Here is a 14587-nt window from a genome sequence, read left to right as displayed (position 1 = left end):
TTAAGTATTCAAGTATTAGTTAGTGATACTATCGTTATAAGAATTTCTTGCAAATCTCACTTTATCGCATATATAAATCGAAAGTACACATTTTCACATACGCGATTAATTGAAGAACCTTAGACCATTATTTTGGGATTACTAAGAGTGAATAATAATGATATGAATGTAAGTGCATTAGAGGTTTAGTGCGCTAGTAAAATAAAATCGAGAGGAATCGGGTACGAAATGCGCGCGTACGCGCACTATTCACGGTTGACTTTTGTGCACAAAACACCCAACCATCAAGCTTACTTTAGAAGCTAACTCCACCAGATTTTTGCCCTCTCTCTCTTCACTAAAACAGCCGGCCAAGGAGGAAGAAAAACAGCTCCAAATTCTTCTTCATTTCACCACTAAATCTTCACCAAATTGCACCAAACTTTAACCACACTTTACCAATCACTTGGAGAGCATCTTAAGCTAGGAAAGAGGCTTCATTTGCACGGTTTTCTTGAGCTCCATTGGACCAAAAATTTCTGTCTTGATCATCTAGGAAGGTAATGAATGATCAACCCCTTGAATCTTCACTTATGGGAGTTATATTGCGCGTATAAGCTTAGATAATTATGTGGGTGGCTTTATTATGTTGGAAAAATTGATGTGTGGGCTCTATCAACTCCCACTATGGTTGGATGGACTGATTTGATGAGTTATGATGTTATTAATGTTGGTTTAGTGCTTAATTTAGTGGAATAATGTTATGTTGTTGGTGGAAACTCAAAGGATGTGAAGAGGGGAAAATTTTCCATTTCTGTCCCTGTCTTTCTCGTGACCTTTAGTGCAATTTTTGGTGGTTCTAATGACTTGTTTCTAATGTATATATGTAATATAGGTTGTGTAGAAAGTTTCATCAAAAAATTTCATGATTTGATTAGCCAAATAATGTGTTTTCAGAAATCAACAAAACTGGAAATTTTTCCCACAACTGCTCTGGCAGTGTATTTGTTTTGGCTATAACATTTTACTCCGATGTTGAAATCAAGTACCGTTTGCGGAACTGGAAACTAAATATTCCCAGATTTCCAACGGTATAAAATACACGTTCTGATTCCACCTGAGGAGTCCATACCAATCGTTTGAACCTGACTATCCTATTTCGCGTCTACACTGGGAGCTCTGTTTTGAACAGGGAATTGATGCTCAAATATGAGCTAGCTGTGGACCGATTTTGAAAATGATTTCTTCTAAGAAATTGTAGCTTTATGAATCTAGTTTCCGAAGCCCTCAACCACGGTCAATTCCGAGTTGAATTGAGTGATTTATGACCAGATTTCAAAACTGACTTTGAGAGGAGAAAACCCTCATTTTGGACAGATTTGTAACCAATCTTGGCTTGGGACTTGTTATTCGAAATTCTTGGTGTAAATCACTTACCAAATGTATCTTGGATCCTTATTAGACTGCTTATCATAAATGAGACATGTTTAGGCATTTTTATTGGCCAAAGGTTTGAGGAAAGGGAAACTAGAGGTGCAAGGCAGCTTTGCCTTGGAGTTTTGGAAACTTTCATGGTTTTGTTAACCAACTTCCCGAATGAATTTTCCTATGAAATTTGGTAGAGGAATAGCCCTTATATGGTACGATAATATTGCCAAATTTGGTGTGATTCTGAGTCCGTTTTGATATTCAACCAACGTCCCAAATCAGTGATTTAAATTTGGAAAATTGGCCCAACGGTCTCATTTTTCAGCAACTTTGAGCCACCATATCTTGGTGCTCAAAACTCCGATTTTTGTTCTGCTTGTTTTGTTTTAAACTTTGGTTGAAACTCTAATTGATTTTAAAATTTGAGGGGTAGTTCAAATTGTGTAAATTTTGCCGAATTTCCAAAGTTGATGAAAAACCAACCTCAAAACTGTCTTGCAAGCCTAAAACAGTAGCTTTGAGCCAACTTTTGAGTGCTTTTCGTTAGGAATCATGAGAAAGTGTATTCTAGGAAATTTTAGTATTTTGAAATAAGTTTCCAACAGTACCAAGTGTTCCAATTTTGGACTTGTAATGAGTGAGATACGATTTTTCAAAGATCTCGTATCAAAGCTGAAATTTTTGAAATTTAACGAAATGGAGTTTTTCGAATTCTCCCTTTTCCCTCGATATCACTTGAACGTTTTATACTTGATTTTGAAGATGAAAACTTGATTTTGTTTGTGTTTCAAAACTCGACTTTTGAACCTCGATTTACGAGTAATCCAGACTCGTACTTGTGAAATTTTCTTAAATTGTACAAGTGTGCAATCTTCCTTGAATATTTGGGGTTTATAAGTAATAGTATATTATCAATTGCTCAGGCACTCATGAGGACGTTCAAGAGGATCCCATGGTGGACGCCTGAATCTTCGAGTGACAATTTCTCCTTTGTTTACTTGGTGAGTGTCAAGTGTATGAATACTTGAAACATGATTAATTGTTGTAATTGTTTAGAGATTTTGAAAATGGAGGCGAGTGTGTACTTTACCGCACTCGTTCTTATTTGAAATGAATGACTCATGATTGAAATGAAACGAATGAATTATGAATGACTTAATTGAATGAAATGAGATGATTGAATGTTTGAATGAAATGAAATTGTATGCTATGGCTGCATACGTCGTTGGAGTGAATCTCTTCGACTTTTACATGTTAAGTGGGGGAGGCCTAACTCTCTCATTGGCTAATCTTGGACTCGAGCCGGCATGGGTTTGGTCGGACTCCTTGGCAATCCATGAGATCATATAAGCTTGACCTATTGAGAGGTTTTGCTTGGCATACTCGTGGAGTGTCGGCTCTTAAAAATATTGCGGGCCCGGTGTGGTATGTAAGGTGAAAGGGGATCGTGTAAGTGAAGTTTCTACAGACTAAACCTACCCGATTGACAGAGTGTCAACTCGTGGAGGTTCGTGATCGTGCAAGTGGAAAATAGCTCTTGAGAGCTCCTATATTGTTGAATTGTTTCTGTTTACTTTTCTCGCTCAAATTGTTATTTATTGAAATATTATCGCTCTACTTGTTAAATTGCTCATCTCGTAGATTTGTTTTCCTTAACAGGAAAGGACCTGGAGTGAATTTCGGAGAAACTCTCTGGATGTACTTGTGTATTGGGGTTTCGAATGCAATTAGCTAGATATTTTAGCTGTTGTATATTTTAGGATTTGATGTGTATTTTGGAAAATTCGAGGTAAGAATTGGATAATTGCTGTATTTTGAACTGGTGGTGTAAGACTGGGACAGTCGGTTATGGAAGCGACTTCTTTTTAGTAGGCTTGTATTAATTATATAAATTGTTAAGATTGAAAGTTTCCGCACTTTCTTACTTTATCTTGTTGGGATAGCTAGTATTGTATTAAGTTTAAATGGAAATTGTCTTGAATCCTGGTGAGAGTTGGACAGGCGTTCCGCAAATACCCTTTGGTTCGCCTTAGGGAGAAGTGGGGGTGTCACAACTACATCATCAAAATCATCAATTACTAGCTCAATACCATCAATTACTAGGTAATCAACCCTAATCAAGGCTAAAAATTATAACCCTAGCTAAACATTCCACCATATCTTGCAAAACTAAATAATTAACCATAGGAAACCAAGAACATAAGCTTATTTCCCAATTTTAACAAGATTAAGTACAAAAAAAGGAAAGGGAACCATTATACCTTACAAAAGTTGCTTGTAGGTGAAAACCAACCCCTTTCTTCCAAAATTTTACCACACAAAGCTTGCCAAACACCACAAGGAAAGTTTAATTGGTTTAGGTTTTGAGATTTCACTCAAACAAGCTGTATTCAAGGTTGAAGTTGCTAGCTTTGGTTAAAGTTGCTAGCTTTCCTCACTTGTTTTTCTCTTCTTTCACTCTTGGCCAACAAGTCAAAAATGAAGAAGAAATGAAGCTAAAAGAAAGATAAGAAGATAGGAATTGGTGTGGTCAAAGTTGGATGGATTGTTGCCAAGTGTCACCGCGAGATTAAAGCTCAAATTTTTTTCTTTTTTTCCTCTTTTCTTGGTCAACATTTTCGGCGACTTAAGGCTAATGAAGGGCTGATATTTCTGAAATAATAGCAAGGATATTAAGGTAATAAAGTAGTGTTCAAGTGGTGTATTCAATCGGTAACAACCGGTGTACGTCGGTACAGTTTTTCCTAACTCGCGCGTACTAGTGTTTTAACTTATGATTCACTAACATATTATTATCACTTTTAATTACACACTTTCTCTTATCTAAAACTCATTCTTAACCACCGAATTTAATACCCACACCTCTACAATTAATCACACTATCAAAATACGTGAAAACCCTAATTTACCCGAATTATAAAACTAAGGGTAAAACTCTTAATTCTTTTATTTCTCACAACTATTGAGGGAGTAAATGAGTAGTAAAGATATTATAAAGTAATCTAATCAAAATAAGAGGGAATTTTAAGAAAATATGAGCAAATTTTTCAGTTGTCACAATGTTGGATTTCCAATTGATCTGCAATTTCTGGTCTTAGTCCATTCAAGAAGCGTGCCATGGTTGCTTCTCTATCCTCTACGATATCCCCACTAAGCATTGATATCTTCATGTCCTTGTAATAGTCTTCAACGCTTTGACTCCCTTGATTGAGAGTTTGAAGTTTTTGGTATGTGACAGCCCCACCTCACCCTAAGGCGAACGAAAGGGTTGGCGGATCGCTTGCTCAACTCTCGTCGGGACTACGGATCCGGAACAAATGTAAACCCTACCAAACGCTCAAAAGAACTTCGAGAAGATAAACATTCAGAACCCAATTGAGCCAAACGAAAAGATACAATAAATCTTTGGTACAACGTTCCCACAAAAAAATCAAAACGAAATGGAAGTGCCGCTATCACGTCACAATCCAACCAAGTACAAGTAACCTTTGTTTAACATGAGAGAATGTACATTCCCAAATATATGTCACATAAACAAGAGGAAACACTTTAAAGTATACATAGTAGTAAGTTTACAAACTAAAAGGAAACATTGTATTAAGATACTTTTAGGGTTTCCAAATTGTCGATGGGCTATACAAAAGAACAAAAGAATTTCTAAGTAGCTCAACTCCTCTTCAAAACATCGAAGTTTCAAAAGATTGTTCCCTGTAAGAAAAACAAGGATAACAGAACGGGGTGAGCTAGAAGCTCAATGAGGTACCAAAAGTATAAACAGTAGAACTCATGAGAAATTACTTTTAAGGCACATATTCACATCAAATACAAGAAATGAATGAATAGCACAGTGTAAAGGATACAGGTGGCTCTCAGGAGCCAAATCCCCGTTGTAATACTTGATCCAGCCTCGTTGACCCTCCGTCAACGTTTAATGAAACACATATCCGTAGACCCTGCTTATGCCAAAATCCCGATCACCAAACATACCCCTTACCGGGTCCGAACGCCAAACAGGAACAGGAATGGTAATACTCGAGTATATCGAAAATCCAGAGTCTCCAATACCCATAGATTCCCCAGGAACAGGCACCCATGGATTGTCCATCTTCTCAACCAAGCCCTTGCTGGCTCGATTCAATTAACTCCCCATGAGGTTGAGCTCAGATTTAATAGGAAGGTCGTTGGATACACTTCCAAACGACATTATAACAGGCACAGGTAACAGAGTCAAGTATATATAGGAAACAAGCCACACAGGGCAGAGTACGAGTGTGATAAAGTACACCCTCATCTCGTACAAAATAAACAGTCGATAAAGACATTCAAATAGTAATTTGCAAGTACAGATAACCAGTTTAGAAATAATTTAGGGGAGTGGTGCACTCACCGGTTCAAGTACAGATACTTCAAAAGTTTTCACGCCAAAGTGGCTTTAATCGCCAAGAAACCCTAAAATAACCAAAGTAAAACAATTGAAGGTTCCACATCCAAAATCGAGTAAACGGAATGCACAAGTGAGCCTCGACTACTAGTCGTATGCCTCGCCAAATAATTACTAATGCAAGGGTGCAAAACATGATTTTTGGGAACGAAAAGGTAACATGAAGACCTAGGGCTCAAACAACCCCAAAAGCCTTTCTTATATATATCCCAAACCAAACCAAACTCGAAGAAATCCCACATTCCCAAAATTTGGACAGCATGTCCCCTACATTTCCTTACTTTTCCACCCTACAATCAACACCAATTCATCTCAAATCAACCACATACAAATCATAGATTATAAAACAAACCTTTCGGCACAATAAGTACAATTGAAGCTACACTTATCGGATTGAAACGAATTTTATGGCGTTTTGAAGCCAAAACATATACCTACATTTCTTATGAAGATCTCAAAAGCCAAATCATGCATTTTCATAAACAAAAATGGAAATCCCCATGAAACCAGAAATCTGTCCACGAAACAGGGCTCATGGGCAGTCAAGGGTATTTCGATCATTTCACATGCTACAGTGCTCGGATCGAGCTAAAATTTTGCAGGCAGCTAGTTAACACCATTTGCTACAACTTTCATGTTTTAACCTAACCTGATTCTGTAACAACCCCACCTTCCCCTAAGGCGAACCAAAGGGGTTAGCGGACTGCCTGCCCAGCTCTCGCCAGGACTAACGGATCAGTTTACGTCGATCTAATACGTTCCGGAACACACCAACGCGCGCAAACAAGTCAAAATCACAAAATAAAATTAAAAAAAATGAAAATCGAAGCCGATGATGAACAGTACCGGCCACGTCAGAATCCAGGGTTCAACCAAACATCAATCCAACATATATATCCATTGAAATTCAACATTTACAACCAAATGGCATGCCAAAAATCATTCATCATGGATATACATGTTCGGTTTGCCAATCAAAAGAAAATGAACCCAATACACATTAGGGTTTCATTCAACAAGCTAAACAAAAGACATTTACACTAGCTCAACTTGGCAATCAACTATCCAATCCAATCCCGAAAGTAATTATATCCCTGTAAGGAAAACAAATGGAATGGAATGAGCTTCAGCCCAGTGATATACTACCACATAAGCAACAAAGATCACTTAAGCATAACCTTTCATTTCAAGTACACAATTAAGGAATAAAACAAATCAGTAAAAGGATACGGACGGCTCTCAAGAGCCCATTTCCACGCTTACATTCTTGATCCAACCTCATTGACCCTCCGTCAATGTTTAAGAATACCAACCGTAGACCTCACTTCACTTCCATTCCTTCCACCCAACATACCCCAACCGGGCCCGCACTCCAAACAGTAGCTTTTAGTAATACTCGAGTATATCGGAATCAAGAGTCTCATTACTACAAGATTCCCCAGTACAGTCCCCGTGGCATGTCAATTTTCACGACCAAACCCTCGCCGGCTCGATTCAATTGACTACCAACGGGGTTGAGCTCAATAATACAGTAAGGCCGTTGGACATTCGTCCAAACGACACCAAATCAGGTTTCCATGAAATGGAATTCAATAACTCATATATCAAGTTCAGTATTACAGTGAAACGGTAAACAGTCATTAACAGTATCAAAAGGGGTGAGGGCGGTCAAGTACACCCTCACCTTAACCAATTCCAATGGCCAAGTAAGCCTTCACGGCATCACAATCACATATATCAAAGCCACATTGTAAACATTCATGTGAGTAGTACACTCACCAATCAAGTAGGTGATGTTTCATGCACCGTCGTCAAAAGTACGTCGTGAACCACTGTCACGCCCTAGAACACGCAAACAAGTACAATAAGACTCGATAATGAGTCATAAAGCAATGCCAATCACAATCCCAATGGGATTTTATAAGCATATACAAGCATTAAAGGAAACCAGAAAATCCGGAAATGGAACTAACTTGAGCCCTGAAAAAAATAGTTTTTGTCCTCATTTTGCGGTAATGGCACCAATTTCACTACGATTATCGGATGAGGGTGCAAGACCCACCATCTCGAAGCTAAAAGACAGGGCTACAACATTACAGAAGGTCACTCAACCCAGTTTTGAGTGCAAACAGGTCAAAAATGCAAGATACTATATCAAAAACGTAAAACAGGTTCACCAAAACGCATTCTAGCGGAAATATCATAACTCAGGCTCTACAAGTCCAAATCAAGAAATTCCAAAACCAGCTGAAAGCTAAGTAACAGGGCTATAATAATGTAGAAGATCACTCAGTCCAATTCCTAGTACAACTAGGTCAAATATGCGAGATACTAAACCAGAACCACAATAACGGGGTCACAAACTACATTCTACTGTAATCAGTACAACTCGGTCTATACAGGTCCAAATTCAGAAATTGCAAAGGCATATGGTAGCTAGGACATCAAGCTATATTTCATCAGAAGGCCTCAACAACCAAATCCAAAGCAATTCCAGCCAAAACAACCAATTTCAGACGCAGTTCTTACATTCGGATGAATCCAGAACAGCAATAGTAATTTCGACTTATCTCATTCCACACTACTCCAATTGACCTGAAATTTTACAGAAATCTTTAAAACATCAATACCTACAACTTTCATGTTTTAAGCCAAGGCCAATTCGGCCTCTAACCATGAGATAGAAAACCGGACAGAATTGGGGATATAAAACCCTAACTTTCTCAAATTCCTTCCAAACCAGAAATTGGTTACAATTATCTATCATATACACCTACTAGAGTCATTAAATATCAGTTTCCATCATCAAGGATAGCCACAACATCACATTCATATTAAATCAGAAAATTCATCAATAAATTGAAAACTTCATCAATTCATCCAAAACCAAGAAATAAACCACATATTTCATCACTTTAACTCCCATTAGGCACAAATTAAGCTTCATTAAGTGAAGGAGAAAGTTCAATCACCACTCACCTAGTAAACAAGAGAGGAAGAGTTGCTTGTCCTCTTAGCTTCCCAAAACACTTCACCAAACCACTTACTAACACTTAAAGAAGAGATTTTATGGAGTAGAATCAAGTCTAAGTGATTGCTTTGGATGATTTGCACTAGATGGATGCCAAACTTTGAAGAGTTTTTCTTCCTTCTTTGCTAGAGAGGGCCGGCCACAATGGTGAAGAAAAGAGTGAATTTTGGGTAATTTTTGAGATATTTAATCCAAGGGTAAAAAGTCAAAAAGGTGAATAGTTGTCAACAAGTCACAACCTCTCACAAAGTGACACTTGTCACTCATTTAAAACATCTCTATCCTTTTGGTTCCCTCTCACATCAATCACATCTCAACCTCTACTTATCTCTTAACACCCGATAAATTTCAACCAGTATCCGAAACTTAACCTTATTGGCCGAATTTTTTCGAACTTTTCGCACTAGCGGGTCCCACGTCCGTTATATATCCTTAATTTTTCAAAAACTATCCAATACTAGAAAAATCATCTAAAAACTATATCTGCTCATTAAAAATATCTAGAAATTTTTCCTACTAAAAAAAAATGCAGAAAACAAACCATTAAATAAATAAAACCCTAGAAAATGGGAAAAGTACGGGTTCTCACACTCTCTCCCCCTTAAAAGAATTTCGTCCTCGAAATTCCTTATCATTGGCTACTCCGGGATACAAAAATTTTAATACTTCCTTCTCCTGATTAAATTGAGCATCATACTTAGCTAACAGATCTGTACCCCTTCACTGGCCAGATTCATTAAATTCTTACTTTCCACGTCCTCTAATGGGTCAAAGACTTGATGTTGTTCTAAGGAGTACACCCGAGAGGACACTTTCGATCCATCCTTGTCCCCCTTCGACTGGTCAGGGTGGGTCGTCGTTGGTGGCAGAGTCCCTCTCCGCTCAAGCAGGCGAGTTGGACAGTTAGCAATCTGATGTTCGGCACTTCCACAGCGCAAGCATTTTCCTCCTTTCTTCCAGCAATTGTCCTATGAATGGTTTAATTTTCCACAATACCCGCAGGGTCCGCATGCTGCAGAAGCCGAGCGTCCTCTTGACGGGCTCTCTTGTGACCCTCCCGGCATCCTTACTCCTCCCGTTCCCTGCCCAAACTTGGGAGGGGAACTTTCATCTCCCTGCCCCGAACTACTTCCAGGAAATCCTCTCTTTTTCGCCTGGAAGTTTTTCACCTGGAGCCTAGCATTCTCTACTCGTTGTGCCTTCTCCACTGCTTCGCTGAAGGCGTTAATTTGGGCTGCCGCGAGGTCCTTCTGGATTTCTACGTTCAGGCCCTGGACAAATCGCCGTATTCTTCGTTGCTCGATCATGATGAGTTCGGGCGCAAATTTGGATAGACGGGTGAATTGGCTCTCATATTCCGCCACAGTTTGAGCTCCTTGGCGGAGTCGAATGAACTCGTCTTCCTTCCTCTCCTGAACTAGAGGAGGGAAAAACTTCGCATTGAACTCTCTGATGAAGTTCACCCAAGTCCTAGGTGTCTGTTCTCGTTCCCACTTCTGCCGAATTACGTTCCACCAGGAACGGGCTGCCCCCTCAAGCTGGAACACGGCAAAAGTCACCTGCCGTTCGTCAGGGTAGTGTAGGGCTGCAAATATATCCACCATCTTTTCAAGCCATCTTTCGGCAACGTCTGGGTCGGGTCCCCCAACAAACTTTGGTGGAGCGAACTTTTGGAATCGTTCGAGAGCTCTGTCTTCGCTCTCGATATGGTTACCAGGGTTTCCAGAGTTAGGGTTTGGGTTTTGGCCCTGTTGCTGCACCACTTGTGCTAGTAAGTCTGTCATTTGCTGCATAGCAGCAGCTATTTGCACATTAGGGTTTACTTGCGGTTCCAGATTGGGTCCAGTAGAGGTTTCCCCCGTACCCCTAACCGGTGTGGGTTGTCTAGTTCCGCGCCCACGTCGCCGACCACTCCGTGTACCTTCCATGAGTTTTACTGGGTCTAGGCAATAATACTAAACCAAAATAAGCACGATGCATGTAAGTAACACTCAAAACTTTTATGATAACACACATTTATACATTCCAAACAAGATCAAAACATATATATACAAGTCGGTCAAAATTAAGCCACACACATATATACAGCCAGTTAAGTCAAGTACAAACATAGACGATCCACTGAGGAATGGCCTTACTAATTCACCAAATCCTTTCTAACCTAGGCCCACATATCTTTTGTGTCCGGGCGCAAGAATCCCATCTAAGATAATTCACAACTCGAGCCGGCCGGTCCCAAGAGTAAACCATTCTTATTAAAGATTCCTACCCGACATACATACCTAGCTTCCTCGAGTCCCATGATAATGATTCGTACACTTATCACATGCCCGGTTCATAACTTATGCTCAAACGAGCACTTAGATATATTCATGAAATTAGGACCACAACACCACTTGGCCCTGTCTCACTCCGCGCAGAGACCATGCGAAGTGGCTCTGATACCACTTGTAACAACCCCACCTTCCCCTAAGGCGAACCAAAGGGGTTAGCGGACTGCCGGCCCAGCTCTCGCCAGGACTAACGGATCAGTTTACGTCGATCTAATACGTTCCGGAACACACCAACGCGCGCAAACAAGTCAAAATCATAAAATAAAATAAATAAAAATGAAAATCGAAGCCGATGATGAACAGTACCGGCCACGTCAGAATCCAGGGTTCAACCAAACATCAATCCAACATATATATACATTGAAATTCAACATTTACAACCAAATGGCATGCCAAAAACCATTCATCATGGATATACATGTTCGGTTTGCCAATCAAAAGAAAATGAACCCAATACACATTAGGGTTTCATTCAACAAGCTAAACAAAAGACATTTACACTAGCTCAACTTGGCAATCAACTATCCAATCCAATCCCGAAAGTAATTATATCCCTGTAAGAAAAACAAATGGAATGGAATGAGCTTCAGCCCAGTGATATACTACCACATAAGCAACAAAGATCACTTAAGCATAACCTTTCATTTCAAGTACACAATTAAGGAATAAAACAAATCAGTAAAAGGATACGGACGGCTCTCAAGAGCCCATTTCCACGCTTACATTCTTGATCCAACCTCATTGACCCTCCGTCAATGTTTAAGAATATCAACCGTAGACCTCACTTCACTTCCATTCCTTCAACCCAACATACCCCAACCGGGCCCGCACTCCAAACAGTAGCTTTTAGTAATACTCGAGTATACCGGAATCAAGAGTCTCATTACTACAAGATTCCCCAGTACAGTCCCCGTGGCATGTCAATTTTCACGACCAAGCCCTCGCCGGCTCGATTCAATTGACTACCAACGGGGTTGAGCTCAGTAATACAGTAAGGCCGTTGGATATTCGTCCAAACGACACCAAATCAGGTTTCCATGAAATGGAATTCAATAACTCATATATCAAGTTCAGTATTACAGTGAAACGGTAAACAGTCATTAACAGTATCAAAAGGGGTGAGGGCGGTCAAGTACACCCTCACCTTAACCAATTCCAATGGCCAAGTAAGCCTTCACGGCATCACAATCACATATATCAAAGCCACATTGTAAACATTCATGTGAGTAGTACACTCACCAATCAAGTAGGTGATGTTTCATGCACCGTCGTCAAAAGTACGTCGTGAACCACCGTCACGCCCTAGAACACGCAAACAAGTACAATGAGACTCGATAATGAGTCATAAAGCAATGTCAATCACAACCCCAATAGGGTTTCATAAGCATATACAAGCATTAAAGGAAACCAGAAAATCCGGAAATGGAACTAACTTGAGCCCTGAAAAAAACAGTTTTTGTCCTCATTTTACGGTAATGGCACCAATTTCACTACGATTATCGGATGAGGGTGCAAGACCCACCATCTCGAAGCTAAAAGACAGGGCTACAACATTACAGAAGGTCACTCAACCCAGTTTTGAGTGCAAACAGGTCAAAAATGCAAGATACTATATCAAAAACGTAAAACAGGTTCACCAAAACGCATTCTAGCGGAAACATCATAACTCAGGCTCCACAAGTCCAAATCAAGAAATTCCAAAACCAGCTGAAAGCTAAGTAACAGGGATACAATAATGTAGAAGATCACTCAGTCCAATTCCTAGCACAACCAGGTCAAATATGCGAGATACTAAACCAGAACCACAATAATGGGTTCACAGACTACATTCTACTGTAATCAGTACAACTCGGTCTATACAGGTCCAAATTCAGAAATTACAAAGGCATATGGTAGCTAGGACATCAAGCTATATTTCATCAGAAGACCTCAACAATCAAATCCAAAGCAATTCCAGCCAAAACAACCAATTTCAGACGCAGTTCTTACATTCGGATGAATCCAGAACAGCAATAGTAATTTCGACTTATCTCATTCCACACTACTCCAATTGACCTGAAATTTTACAGGCATCTTTAAAACATCAATACCTACAACTTTCATGTTTTAAGCCAAGGCCAATTCGGCCTCTAACCATGAGATACAAAACCGGACAGAATTGGGGATATAAAACCCTAACTTTCTCAAATTCCTTCCAAACCAGAAATTGGTTACAATTATTTATCATATACACCTACTAGAGTCATTAAACATCAGTTCCCATCATCAAGGATAGCCACAACATCACAGTCATATTAAACCAGAAAATTCATCAATAAATTGAAAACTTCATCAATTCATCCAAAACCAAGAAATAAACCACATATTTCATCACTTTAGCTCCCATTAGGCACAAATTAAGCTTCATTAAGTGAAGGAGAAAGTTCCATCACCACTCACCTAGTAAACAAGAGAGGAAGAGTTGCTTGTCCTCTTAGCTTCCCAAAACACTTCACCAAACCACTTACTAACACCTAAAGAAGAGATTTTATGGAGTAGAATCAAGTCTAAGTGATTGCTTTGGATGATTTGCACTAGATGGATGCCAAACTTTGAAGAGTTTTTCTTCCTTCTTTGCTAGAGAGGGCCGGCCACAATGGTGAAGAAAAGAGTGAATTTTGGGTAATTTTTGAGATATTTAATCCAAGGGTAAAAAGTCAAAAAGGTGAATAGTTGTCAACAAGTCACAACCTCTCACAAAGTGACACTTGTCACTCATTTAAAACATCTCTATCCTTTTGGTTCCCTCTCACATCAATCACATCTCAACCTCTACTTATTTCTTAACACCCGATAAATTTCAACCAGTATCCGAAACTTAACCTTATTGGCCGAATTTTTTCGAACTTTTCGCACTAGCGGGTCCCACGTCCGTTATATATCCTTAATTTTTCAAAAACTATCCAATACTAGAAAATTCATCTAAAAACTATATCTGCTCATTAAAAATATTTAGAAAATTTTTCTGCTAAAAAAAATGCAGAAAACAAACCATTAAATAAATAAAACCCTAGAAAATGGAAAAAGTACGGGTTCTCACAGATTCAGCCTCTAACATGCACGAATAAATCCGGTCAGAACAGGGCAGATTAGAACCCTAAAACTGAAATTTCCGCACAAAACTGAAATTTTTCACAAACAACCACAACTAACATATAAAAGCTTCATTTTACACCATATCAAGCCATCATTCATGGCCAACCAATAACTATCATATAAATCAGAAAAATCACAAATAAAATCTAAATTTTAACTAACTCTACCTCAAACCACAAAATCTTCCATAAAATAGCATATTTAACCACTACAAACTACTAATTTACCATTATTAGGAAC

This window comes from Coffea arabica, chromosome 10c (genome assembly GCF_036785885.1).
Source record: "Coffea arabica cultivar ET-39 chromosome 10c, Coffea Arabica ET-39 HiFi, whole genome shotgun sequence".
Classification (NCBI taxonomy): domain Eukaryota; kingdom Viridiplantae; phylum Streptophyta; class Magnoliopsida; order Gentianales; family Rubiaceae; genus Coffea; species Coffea arabica.
This window is presented reverse-complemented; position numbering follows the sequence as displayed.